Source organism: Crocodylus siamensis, chromosome 12 (genome assembly GCF_052110815.1).
Source record: "Crocodylus siamensis isolate JL-2025a chromosome 12, ASM5211081v1, whole genome shotgun sequence".
Classification (NCBI taxonomy): Eukaryota; Metazoa; Chordata; order Crocodylia; family Crocodylidae; genus Crocodylus; species Crocodylus siamensis.
This window is the reverse complement of record NC_143406.1, coordinates 29,951,492-29,964,883: the sequence shown is the minus strand read 5'-3', so window position 1 is coordinate 29,964,883 and position 13,392 is coordinate 29,951,492. Positions and strand designations below refer to the sequence as shown.

General features: G+C 44.0%; 1 protein-coding gene across 2 annotated transcripts in view; it reads left to right on the top strand.

Annotated features, from left to right (window-relative positions):
* The first annotated feature begins 1,629 nt into the window (after positions 1 to 1,629).
* EMP2 (epithelial membrane protein 2) overlaps positions 1,630 to 13,392 on the top strand; it is a 43,034-nt gene continuing 31,271 nt past the window's right edge. The window contains exon 1 of one of the 2 annotated variants that reach the window (XM_090024140.1): positions 1,630 to 1,784. The gene's annotated coding sequence lies outside the window, so the exon portion shown is untranslated. Of the gene's footprint in view, positions 1,785 to 1,906; positions 2,331 to 13,392 lie in introns of those variants that run through there. The other variant, XM_090024139.1, reaches the window with a different exon arrangement.

Sequence of the window (13,392 nt, the reverse complement as noted above, 5' to 3'; positions counted from 1 at the left end):
ATATGAATGAAATAATATCACATAAGCTTTATTTTATTTTTGACAGCCAGTTTCATAGATTTAGGTGCAACTATCACTGTAAAGAATACCTAGCAGCTACTTCATTTCTATTCTAAAATAATACCTTTTCTTTTCTTAATGAAAATTTGTCCCAATGATAGTGAAAATCGAATAGTGGTCATTTCACTAAATGAAACATTGCTAAGAAAGAAATAACAAGCCCTTTAAACTGTTTATTTAACTGAACATTGCTAGTTGGTTGATAATGCAGCAGAACCTGCTTTATTGATGTAGCAGTGAACAATGATAAACACTAGTAAAGCTGTCACTTCAGTAATCATCAGTACACAAACTCATTGCATTTGTACATATTTAACTAACCCATAGGCCAGTTATTCCCAGGCATGCCAGGGCACACTAGGGTACCACAAAAGTGATGCTACACTGTAACATGTTGCCATCCCTAGCAGGTTTCTAGCAGCCTGCGAGAGGCACCCTTGAAGTCCTTTAATTCTTCACTCCTGTGTTTTGTCTTGTATCCCACCTTAACTCACTTGCCACATCTTGAAGTAGCTCTCACTGCTGCACGCACCTGGGGCGGGCATGGGGGCATGTGCCCTGGATATGCACATGGGGTGAGGGCAGGCTGCTGCTGTAGGCTGGGTTTGGGGGGGCTGCACTGGACTCTTCCCTGAGGGGGACTGCACTGTGCTGCACTCAGGGCAGGTGGTGGCAGTGTTGAGAGGGGAGAAGGGGGGGCTACGGTGAATTTTGGGGTAGCTGCAGCCTCCCCGGTAGCCCCGCTTTCTTGAATTAACCAAGACAAAGAGCAAGGCCATACAGCAAGCCAGAGCTAGGCAGGATTAGATTCATGACTGCCTGATTCCCAAACTTTCACAAATTACTCTGAAGGATATTACCTTTCCAATTTCAGCATTTCACAAAGCCTCAGTAACAGTTAATTAAAAGCCTTACCAGCTATACACCTGCTCCTAAGCAAAAGGTTTAGTATTTGAACAGGTCCAATTGAAGGCACTGGGATTATTCATTGCAGAGAAAACTGTGGCAATTATTAAATTGTCTGGAGTACAGCTATCATTGTGCCTTTTTAAAAAACTCCAATTTTTTATCGTAACTAAACTAAAAAGAGCATGTAGTAGCTTTAACATATCATATTTGCACCTTCATTTGCAACACTCACTAAACCAGTTTTCCATCCATTAGAGTATTTCTATTCTAATTTGGTCTATCAGATCATTGGATGGAATGAAAACTTAAACTGCAAGAATGAACCATAAGCAGCCTGTTCCTGCTTCTAGTACATTTAGAACTGCAGCCTGGAGTCAAGGACACATGTGGGTCCCGGGAACAGCACGAAGAACAAATACAAAAGTATTGTAAGGCTTTGATTATATTGCATGTGTAAAGAACAGACAAGAACTTCTGGTCAGCGTCAAAGTCAGTGAAGCCCTTTGACCACGCCAAAAGGCTCTAGCACAGTTGACATTTGCAAGAAATGATCACTCGCTGCACTTTTCATTCTGATTTCATTGAGCTCTGAAGACTTGGTATCATATTACTTATTATGATTTATTCCCCCCGCCCCCCGCTTGCCTTTTCCTGCTGTGCACTTTCCTTTGCAAACTAAGCAGGCAAATGATCCCATGAGCAACACGTTTCTCCCTACAGTGCCGACAACTCATCCAGGGTCTCCGTTCAGGGAGAAGGGAGTTGTTGACGCCTTGACATCTTCTCAGTCCTATCCAAAGTCCTTGTGGGATCCAGTAAGAACCTCTCCTATCTCTTCATCTAGGAAAAAATATCTGTAGTTTGCCGAAGAGCTCAGTGGCTGCGAGGAGTGAGGCTGGCGGGGCAGCGACCCTGACAGGGGGAGCAGGAGGTGCTTTACCGCGGAGCTGTGCGCGGCTCGCGAGCCGGACCAGGCGGGGCCCGTCCCCTGCCCGCGGCCAGGCTTTCTGCTCCTCCGCCCTCCGCGCCCGGCGGAGCAGGTGGCGCCTGGGAAAGCTCCCGCGGCCTCCCACGTGCGGCCCTCGCGACGCGAGTGGGGGCCGCCCCGCGAGGGGAAGCCGGAGCGCAGCTGGCTCCGCGGGCCGCCCGGCCCCAGCCAGCCCAGAAGGGCCGGGCGTCGGGCGCCGGGCGGGGCGGCCCCGCGGCCCCCTGGAAGCGCGCCGGGCTCCACACCCGCGCCTCTGACATCATCCCCGCCCGCGGCGGGAGGCGGCCGGAGCCCGAGCTTCAAAACAAGCCGAGCGCGGCCTCGTCCCCCGGCTCCGCTCCGCTCCGCTCCGCTCCCCGGGCCCTGCACCCCCGTGAGTAGCCGCGGCGCGGGGCGGGCGCGGGTTATGTGCCCACGAGGGGGTGTCGGGTGCCAGACGGGAAGGCAGCTGGGGAAAGCGCCGGGCTCTGCGGAGTATGGCAAACGCACGGCTTGGGTTTGCTGAGGGGGCAGCCCGGCCCCGGGGGCTTCTCCTCGGGCTCCCGCTCCTGCGCCGCTCGGGGGGGCGGCGGCTTTGGCGCTCGCGCGCCCCGGCCGGGGGGGGGCAGGGCCCGGGAAGCGCTTCCCCGCTCCCTCCCGGCCGGCCGGGATCCGACGGACTACCGCCAGGAGAGCTGCCCACGCCCCAAGACGCGGCTGAATCCCTGCCAAGCCCCGAGAGATGTTGAGGGAAGGAAGGGGTCAAGGCGAAGCGTCAGACCCACCTCATGTCAAGCGTGGACGAAGCGATCAACGCTTGTTTGGTTTTTTTTAAAGTCCTGATTTTGAAATAATCTTTCTGTGTGTGATTTGTTCTGAAGTTGTTCGGACTGGAGTAGGACTTCAGGCCGGTTTTTAACTCCTGTAACCCCCCCTGGTGGAAGGACACCTGTATAATGTAGCACAGATTTTTGGTTTACAACATCTGGGGGCATTCAACTTTCCTCCTCTTGAACTGTTCAGCAGTTTTAAACTTCTGCCGAGAGCCGCCTGCTGCTGCCTTTTTCGGATATGCTGCAGGACTTGCAAGGGTTTACTCGAGAGATTCAGACACAACACTTTCACTAACGCTACCTGTATTGTAGAGGCCTTCTCCGTGTTTGGAGATACCCAGTAAGACTACTGCACAGCCCTCTCTAATTCGGATGGCTGCCCCATACTAAAGACATTTTTCTCTTAGCACAGTCAGTAATAGATGATCGACAGAAACGGTTTAGTCACTGGGTTTCTTAAGAGCTCTTCCTCAAAACTTATTCAATGTGCATTGCTTTAAAAACAGATGCATATGAGTCTAAGTTCGAAGGAAGCTCCTACTGCATTTTGTAAGTCCTCAGTTATCCTGATTGCAGCCTAGGATCCCTGCATTGTCTTAGGTCGTCGGTTTAGATACTGTTTAAGGATATAGTGGAATGGTCACAATCTTTTACTTACAAGCTCCACAAAAATGGAAAGCAGCAGATTTTATTCACTTTCATGCACATCAAACCCCATTAGTCTGTTACGTACCAAGCAGGCCTGATCATCTTCCTAATGAAGCACCTTTTAGTTTGCCATATGAAGTATTTATAATGCATCTTCAAGTCCAGTCTGATCTCAGTTTCTAGGTTCAGAGGTTTTCTGTCAGTTATGCTAGACCAGTGCTGAAGTTGAAAAAAGGACGCTGTGAACTTGTATCTCTCGTAACAGCCCCTCATCAGGGACATCTTCACAGACAGAATGTGGCATTAATCCGTGCAGTGTGGGAGTGGCTTTGACTTTATTCGGAAAGAAAAATGGGTTTAGTGGACCATATAGTCCTATCCCTAGGTTGGCTGTACGACTGCCTTTCAAAATACACTTGCATGGCAGCGTAAATGCCAAAATAAGGAGTGTAGCGTGTATTTGGATATTCCTTATCTATATCAAAAGAAACAAAGTGTATACAAGATACATGTTAAAACCTCCAAAGCATTCACTATGATACAGTTTATGCAAAGACTTGAGCTGTCACTAGGGTGGCACTTTGACTGGCGAACTGCTGATATGGTTGTATCAACATTTTCACTTGAATTTTTTAAGTTGGAGTGTAAATGCTATTGTGGATACCAAATTGCTGAAGGGGGAGGGTTCACTACTCACTGTGATCAGTGGCATTTTTACAGATTTCTCTGTCAGCTGTGTGCTAAGTTGAGGTTGTTTCAGAAGAACCATGAACCAGCATGCTAACTAGATAACCACAAAAAAGCCCAGGGTGAAACACAGGAGTGCAATGGATATACGTAGAGGATGATTAATTTTGAGAAAGAACACTGACTGATGATAGTATTTTTTTTATTGGAAATGGCAAACTGTTCCTGACCTGCAGCCCCATAAAGCACTTGTTATTGGCAACTAAACAATTATACGTAGTGACTTAGGTCACTGTTGAAAGCAGTTGCACAGTGTTGGGAAACCAGAATTCTGCAGCTAAACTCTCAGTATACTTCACTCATTTTTTCCTTCAGTATTACTTACCGCAATGACTGAAAATTCTGTCTATGGCTATATCAGCTTTTACTAAGTCCCCTTTTTAGTCCCCTTTCTCTGTCACTGTAGTACCATACTTAAAAGTATGACAATGCAGAGAATGTGGAGCTTTGCTATAGAATCATATGGCTCTCAGAGAAAAAAGGGGAAAACTTAGATCACTGCATAAGGGAACTCCCACCCATGGATAACTTCTAATCTGCATGGTTTTGTTGGTGTTTTACTAAATTATGTGGTTTCAATAGTATGGTCTCAATCCTACTATATTACTTTTGTTGAAAGCTTGAATGTCTGGAGGGGAGAGAGAGAGATGATTCATGAGAAAATAAGTGTCTGCATTCTGAGAAAATAGATCTTGTTGGCTGGGATTCAAGGGACAGCCTGATAGCACTCCTTCTAATGAATGAATTCAAGCTACTTCAGTGACTGGGAAAAACATGTCATTATGCCTCACAAATCTGCCTGTTGAGTTTCATGGTCAGGTGAGACCCCACATTCTGGGTCTGACATTAAAATACAATCCTCTGGCAGAGTAGAGGTAGTGCTCGCAGAAATCTTCAGGGGAGGCTAATAGAACACCGACTAAATATTAAGCAGATGAGTCATATATAATATAAACATGTATATAACTTTTAGGTGCATTTAACATACTGGGTTTTTTGCACAGTAAAAGGTCACAGATGGTAAGCGTCAACAGTCTTAAACTTTACTAGCTTCTCATACAAATACTCCCAGTCTACTTTAAGAAAATTGAAGGACATGAAAACGTGGGACCTTGGCCCCATACAAAAAGTAATCTTCCAGATGAAGACAGCTCCAATATACATAATTTTGGACTCATGTGCCTCTGCTGTTCTCAGTATTCGAACAAAAGAATGAGACAGTGGGTGCATCTACACATTCATTAATGCGCTGTAGTTAACCAAGTACTAAATCAATGTGCAGTAACTTGCACTACCGCTCAGTAGCACCAGTGCATGCTTTTTAGTGATGCTTACTGTGCAGTAGCCTAATATTACTGCACAGTAGTGTATTAGCCCAGTTTTTGCCTGGCACGCTACTGCACAGTGTTATTAGGTTGCTGAGCAGTTAGCATCTCATGTAGATGCACACCCAGTCTCTCTGTACATCCGTAAGGAGATTGTTAAAGAGGGATAGGCACAATTTGGATTGAACATAAAATACAAGCGAAAGCCACAGCAACTTCTGGAACAAAAGAGCCTAGAATGAGCCTAACTGAAGATTGCCAGGTGGGCCCGTCCACTGCTTGTGACAACTCCCTTAGCATACATCCGAAGTGGATTTATGCCAGTCCAGGGAAGTTTATGCCCTAATACAGTATTGGCCTTCATTTCACCAACACAATTAAAAAGTTGTCTTGGGATGAGAGAATGTCATAAATTACTTTTAAAGTGTGTGTGTGAGTGTCTAACATACTGCATATATAGCTATATTTGTTTAGGAAAACATGAGAATAGGGAAACATGGGACTAGGAAAAAACATGGCTCTTTATTTAGGGTATGCAACCTTTTAACTAGGTACTTCCAAGACTGAAAATGCAATATTGAGCATATTCTCAATATGAGAAGGACTGCAAAAAAATCTTTGTGGGGAAGCTTGCAGGGTGCCTGGCAGCTGTAACAAGTAGGATTTATTTGAACTAGGAATTAAGTTAAGAGAGTCCTCTTTCAACACACTTCTCATATGGAAAAGTCCATTGGAATTCAGAGATTTTGAGATTCTGTTGTGTTTTTCAGTTAACCTATAAACTCTTTTGTTCTATTAAAAAAAATTATAACTTGTACCATCATGCCAGCATCAAAACAGCTTTACTGTAACAGATGTGGTAGAAAAAGCTGGAGCTGTTACAAATTGGAGAAAAAAAGCTGGACACTTGCATCTTTTATGTGGTGTCAGAATCTTTCCTTAAGGGCTCGAAATCAAGATTCTCATGAATATTGAGTACCTACTCAGTATGACAGCAGGTGTAGGAAAACCACTAGGAGGCAAGTGGGAAACAGAAATACTGAATACCATCAAATGCAGAAAAGAGCTAATACCGATAAGGCAACTAACCCACATGACATTGAGGCTAAGTCTGTACTGCCTCACTGCTGAGCATGGACCCATTGCTGAGACACAAGCTGCACTGTGTATGTGTCTACCATAGCTTAGAGGGGGCCTGAGCATGCATCCCAGTTTCTCTAAGACAGAGAACCTGAGAGCAGCACTGGAGCATGCTAGTGACTGTTCTTGAACTGATAACGGGAGGGTCAGGTGTGGAACAGAGAAGAGCAGAAAGCAATTTTATAACTATAGTTCAAAAGAAATTTAGAAGAAGGGATGCTAAGTTAACAGGCCTTGTGTGTCCATCATACGGTAATGGAAAATTCAGTAATTGCAAATTGACATCTGGACTAAAGACTACCAGCAGATGGCTTCTGTCAACATAAGATATTTACGCTTTAAAAACCAAACCAAACCAAAAAAGCTTACAGGCTTGGCTGCAAGTTTAATGGTCTTGCTCTACCCTGTTACAAACAAGGCATGGGGTAAATTCAGCACTGGAGTGTGTAGGATGGAACAAAGTAGCCACAGTTAGTAATAGGAAAAGCAAAGTGCTGTCTGGACTATTCAATTTCCCATCTGGAGTCATGTGTGAAGCACAAGTGCCCCTTCTTCGGTGAAGTCACTGTGGCCTCTTGTTCAGACAGGAGATAGTAAAAGGAAATGAGAGTCCATCTGATATAAACCTAATTTAATAAATTCCTCGTGTCAGTTGTACCAGTTCAGAATCAAGATGTGACAGAACAGATCATCCACAATAGGCTACTTGTCCTCGGTTAAGTTTTAGGTCCAGTCATATGCTACAAGTAATTCCCAGCCCTGAAAGAATTATGGAATAAAATATTTGTAGTGGAAAAATTTGGTCCTTTTAATTCATGGCTGGCTATTTTGCAGTTAGAGATTTTTTTTACTCGTGTTCTTGACAGTTGATATGTAAACTTTAGCCAAATTGAAGCTATCAGTTTGAAAATTTTAAAGCTGTGAACATAATGTATTAGATTCCTTACAATCTACAAGAGCATGTGCCAAAATTAGAACAATATCAGCTTTCATTTTTACTGCATTAAATGCATTTCTTTCAATAGAGACTTTTTCTACTGTTGTTTGCTGGCTGCTTAGGTGGAACAACAAAAGTCATGCTAGCTGTTCCAGCACATTTGGAATAATAGTTTGAATAGACTGTAGTCTGTGTTGCATTGAGATCATTTGTTGACTTAAGCTGGGAGAATTGTATGACTGTGTCTAAAAGCAGTGCAACAAATGTCTTTTGCTTAGACTTTTCAGTAATATTGTACACAGGATTAATTGGATGAGATTCACTTCGGTTTTCTGTCACCAGAGACCCTGTTAGAGCAGTTTAGGCATTCAAAATCTGGTTCCCGTCTTACACTGGGAAAGGAAACACCACTCCATCAAAATGCGGCAGAATACAACTGAGAAAGGGGGTGTCAAGGACATGCAAGAATTCAGTTGCTGGTTTCATGTGAACACCCAAAAGCCTCCTTTGAAGATTTTTTTGAATTACATTTATCCCCTGCAATTTCCCTGCCCCACCTGCATGAAACTGGCATTAATCTGTTCCTCAATGTTACTGTACCTATGCTAGTGGGCTCTAAATTCAGTCCCATATAATTCTTAACTGGCACTAAAGACCAATGTACAAAATGTTGTGGGCAAAAGGGATCCAGATTGCTTATGAAAATGCTGTTCCCAGAAGAACTGTTCCCCCTTAAGAAACTTTAGTTCCTCTTAACCATTTGTTTTGTCAGTGATCAGTAGGGGTGCATCAATAGAAATTTTGGGGGCTGATACCGATAGCCGAATTTAAGGAAGCATATCGGCCAATAATGATCCAATTTTTGATACAGCTGCGTGCAGCTGGTAAGTCTGGTGTGGTAGAAGGGGGGAGGGGAGGGAAGGGGCATGGGGGTGCAGATCAAGGCCACGTGGTGAAGGACGGTGTGAGGCTGGGGCAGGTGCTGCCCAGCTGAGGTGGGGCAGAGTGTGGGACGGAGCTGCAGTTTGTCTGGAGGGTTGTGGGGGGAGGTGCAGCTCTTGCTGCTGCACGCAACCTAGGAGAGCACGGGAGGGGGGGTGTGCTCTTGATCTGCACAGCACAGGGTGGGCTGCAGCTGTGGGCTGGGGCTGGTGCCAGGAAGAGGCTATAGGTAAAGGCTGCAGCCATCCCCCCCCCCCAAAAAAAGTCGTTGTAGCCACCCCATAGCCCTCCTCCATAGCCCCACACTGTCTTCTGCCCCATGCAGATCCAGGGGCACATGCCCCCCCATGCCCTCCCAGACAAGCGGTGGGAGCAGCGGCCAGAATCACTGGATGAGTGGACAAGCCGCTGAACAAGCTGCGTGCAGTGGCAGGAGCTGCCCACCCTCCCTTCCCATGCCCCCAGACAAGGCGCAGCTCCATCACACACCCTGCCATGCCCCAGCTGGGCAGTACCTACCCCAGCCCTGCTCCCTCCCTCACTGTGCGGGCCTTGATCTGCCCCCCCATGCTCCTCCCCTTCCACCACACAAGACTTACCAGCTGCTTGAAGCTTTTCACACTGTACTCCTCACTGCCTATATGTTGCACTGCATGTACAGGCCATTTATCAGCCAAATTATTGGCCACTTCAGGCTGATTTCTGATATAGACAATTTTCTTAATAGTGGTGCTGATCCAATATTGGACCAATGCATTGGTGCACCTCTAATGATCAGTCTAGAGATTACTGCCTGTGTTGTTACTCTCCTGTACAAACCAGAAATGTGAGGAGCAGAAATAACTTGATTTCTTTCAAAGACAGGAAGGAATTTGAAAGAGTCCTGAGGATCACTTGAATACCAGAAAAGAATGTTACAACACGTAGGGGTACTACTTAGAGCAAATTGTTAGTATAACCTGACTGACCTGCCATGGAACTCAAATGCCTAGTAGAACTTGTTCTGTTCTTGCAAACATTTTATTCAATGCACACAGTCTGTTAAGGAAAAGTAAGCAAATCAGTATTTTAACAAGTAAATGACTACCTTAATCGCTGCATATACTGAAATAGTAGAAGGTATCTGGACTGGTATCCACTTAAAACGGTAATATGAATTTGACCAGAAAACTACATATTGAAAGAATACAGAATATACACTAAGGATATAATTTAACTCTCTCATATAGCATTTAAAAGTGCATGTGACAAATGTTTTGCCGGAGATGAAAAATTACTGAGAAAATTACTAGGCTACAATAATAGCTTGTGAAAAAAAATCAAACCCAACGGAACAGCTCATTAATTCTTTCATATCACTTTACTTCTAGATGTTCTTGAACAACATTTGTCTTTTAAATTTAAGCATTCTATTTGACCTTTTTCTATGTGGTATCCTTTGTTCCTGTTAGTAATTTTGTAAAGGCATGTGGTTCCTTTTCTGAATATAAATTTAAGAGGCATGTGCTGGTGGTGTCATGGCTGAGTTGTGATATGTGGAAATTCTAGGATTGATTTAAAGACAGAATTCTTAAGTTTCATGAGGGTGCAGGTACTCCATCTTTATTGTTGACTGAAGTTGAAGGTAAACAACATCTTATGGGAATAAGCCTAAAATAATTACCTTTTCCCTACCTAGTTTTTATTCCTTTCAGTGCACATACAAAATAAAGCAACTCCAGTAGAGTTCCAGTAGAGTGCTACAATCCTTGCACTAGCTCTGCATTCTGGATGGCCCTCATAGAAACCATGTTAGATGTTACTAAAGATGGATAATCCATTTGGAGCTACATCCTGGCTGATTGTACTTGTGCAAATCATGTGTAGCCAGCTGGTTCTTTAAATGATATTTTTGCATGTTACATTTGACACTATATTTGGTATGAGAAACTATAATGAACTCCTCCCCCCCACTTTTTAAAAATCAAGATCCTCTCAGAGGTCTTGGAATACTATATTTTTTTGCATACAACACCCTCCTCGCCCTCTGCAAATAAGTCATGCACCTTGTTTTGGGGAAGGCAGAATGAAGCAGAGAAGATTTTTCCAGAGTTAGGTTGCATAGACAGACCCTGATGTTCAGCTGACTCACCCTTCCTTTCCTACTTAACTGAAAGCTGAAAACCTAGATGCTGCTGAAGACTAGTTGCCATGGGTAGATCTCTGATTTTGAAAAGAAGTAAAGAGTCTGCAGAGCTGTGAAACAGGAGGAGAGAGACCAAAAGCATCTAAGCAGACAGCAACATTTCCCTAAGTTTAGTGAAACATCAAGACTGTTAGGAAGGAAATATGATCTTTACTTGTGGAATGAAGAACAATGAGCCATTAAGTCAGTTGACTCTCTCAGTTGCCTGAATAATGATGCCACTGCTGCTCCGTTGTGGAGCCAGAATCAAGCAGGGTGATTCTGTTTTGGGCAGGCAAGTAGCTTCCTGGTTTAAGATAGGCATCCCAGTGTTGGGTGTCTTATTTTTGGGGAAAAAGGTATGTGTGGTGTATGAGTAAATACAGTATTAGAAATCAAAGGTATACATTTTTTTTAAATTGGAAAAATGTTTGAGGTAATGTATACAGAATTACTCACAATTTTTTATATAATGATATGAAGCACCTGCCTTTACCTTCTGATAGCTAAATTGTTATCTTTGCCCCCAAATTTTGGTTGGGTACTTAATTGCATTTTAAATCCTAGCAGCAAAGGAATATCATTTAGTGTTCATTAGGCTCACTTTAGCTTTTATATTTTAGCTTCATTCATTAAGTATATGCCTGACAATAAAGGAACTCCAGTAGAGATCCTCCAGAAGAGTAGAACTGACATCTACTTCCCTCCCTGACAGGGTACTAGCTTATGATTTTCTAATAGTGTGCACTGGTATTTTTTCTAATGACTTGATCCTTAATAACTGTTACAGAGGCACATGAGGGGAGGTATGGAGCAGGTTTAAGCTCAATTCTAAATTTATTCATACAGTAACAACTTACAGAGAAATCCTCAAAGTGGAGGGTAAAACAAACAATTAACTACAGGGATTTCAGTGTTCTGCATTATTTTATTTTGCAAAATTGCTCCCCAGGAATAACTGGGACCTTGCTTTGACCCTGCCTTCCTGAACTCAGGTTCCTGCAAATGCAAAACCTGTTTCTATTCAAGGGAGCAAAATGCAAAACCTATTTCTATTCTGTATTTTTTGTTAAGGGTGTTAGAAAGCGGTAAGACTGTATAATTCCTGAGTTTACCTGTCTGTAGTCAGCCTCCTGTTTTCATTTGTTCAACCTGCAAATCTGGATCAGCTGTCCTGCTCATTCTCTGGTGCGGATTTCCCTGTCTGAGCACGACTCTTTCAATACACTTGCTGACTCCTTTCTCCTCTGCTATTTAGTCTTTAAAAACCTTATATTCTCACTGTTAATTTGTTTTTCCCTATGTGTTTGCTGTAGTCTTCTTTCACTACATGCTAAATTGTAGGTCAGAGAAAGTCTTTTAAATTGTGTGTGTGGGTGCATGTATGCATAATACAAATCTGAACTCTGATTGGGACCCTGTACGCTACAATGATGTAAAAATAAAAGTAATGTTAATACCCTTCCTGGTGTGTGGTATAAGAGGGAGAAAAACAGTAGTTAAAATAGAAGCTGCAAAAACCAAACTACTTGTTTAGTCAAGACCAACCCTGCAAATGGGAACTAAATGGGGAGGAAGAAAAAAGGAGGGGGGAGGGCTAGGAGCCTGATTAATGGGTCCAGGCAACCACCCTGGCAGCCAGACAGCGTGAATGATTTCACACTTACACCTCAATATAAAGCTAGGTTGAACCAATAAGGGGAACTTAAGGGCATCGGCTTCCAATATGAGCATTATCTACTGTCTGCACTGGTGGGACAGAATATGAACTACTGTATTTTGTTTTTCGGCCACAGAAGCCCACAACACTCAAAAGTCAAGTACAGGCACTAGCATAACTGAGGAAGGCAATCTGGAGAGCAGCACAGAGCTGCCTTTGGGATAGGGGGCACAAAAATACGCTGGCAATGCCACTGGAAAGCAGCGCAGCAGCCAGTACTGCCCCATGCACCAGAGCTGCCCAGGGTGTTCAGCTGCCCTGTCATTACTCTGAATGCAGGCCAGAGTAAAGCAGGGTATTTCGGATGGGATAAAACACCTTTTTTAGAAAAAACAAACACCGCCCCCAACCAGAAATGGATGATTCAAGGGTTGTATTTTTCAAGTGACTTATCTCTTAGGATTTGAAACTCTGCAGGAGTTCTGACAGATGAAGTTCTTGTGAGAAGGATGGAATAGAGGGACTCCTCCACAGTGCTCAAGCAGTGCGCTCTCACAAGCAGGCTCAGAGTAGTTTGATTCTTGCAAATGTTTTAATGAAATGCTCCACTTTGAAGCTGCGTGCTTCAGGTCAGGTGTACTTGTTGCACTCTTGGGCCAGGCTGTTATTTTAACAGCCACCATCCTTCTGTTGGCTTGCTGCCAGATGCCTATGGGAAGAGAAGCCAGTTCCAAAACAAGTAGTCCCAAGCTAGAGCCAACAGGCAAAAGGGGAGCTGGCCTGGACAGAGAAACAAAGCATCTCCAGACTCTGTTTGTCAGTTGGACTAAAAATTTGTTCACAACACTTGCCTTGCATCAGGAATTGAGCAGATGCAAGATCTGCTCCATTCTGCTGTCTGCAAGGAAGGAGGATAATGGTCTGTACAAGGAGTGGCCAAACTGGCTTGTGCGCTGCAAACACTTTTAAATGTGGCTTCTGAAGAAAGAGTGGTGATCTGACTGTGGACTATGAGCAGTTTAATGTCCTGTAGCTTTCAGCTGGGTCAAGCTTTTGGTCT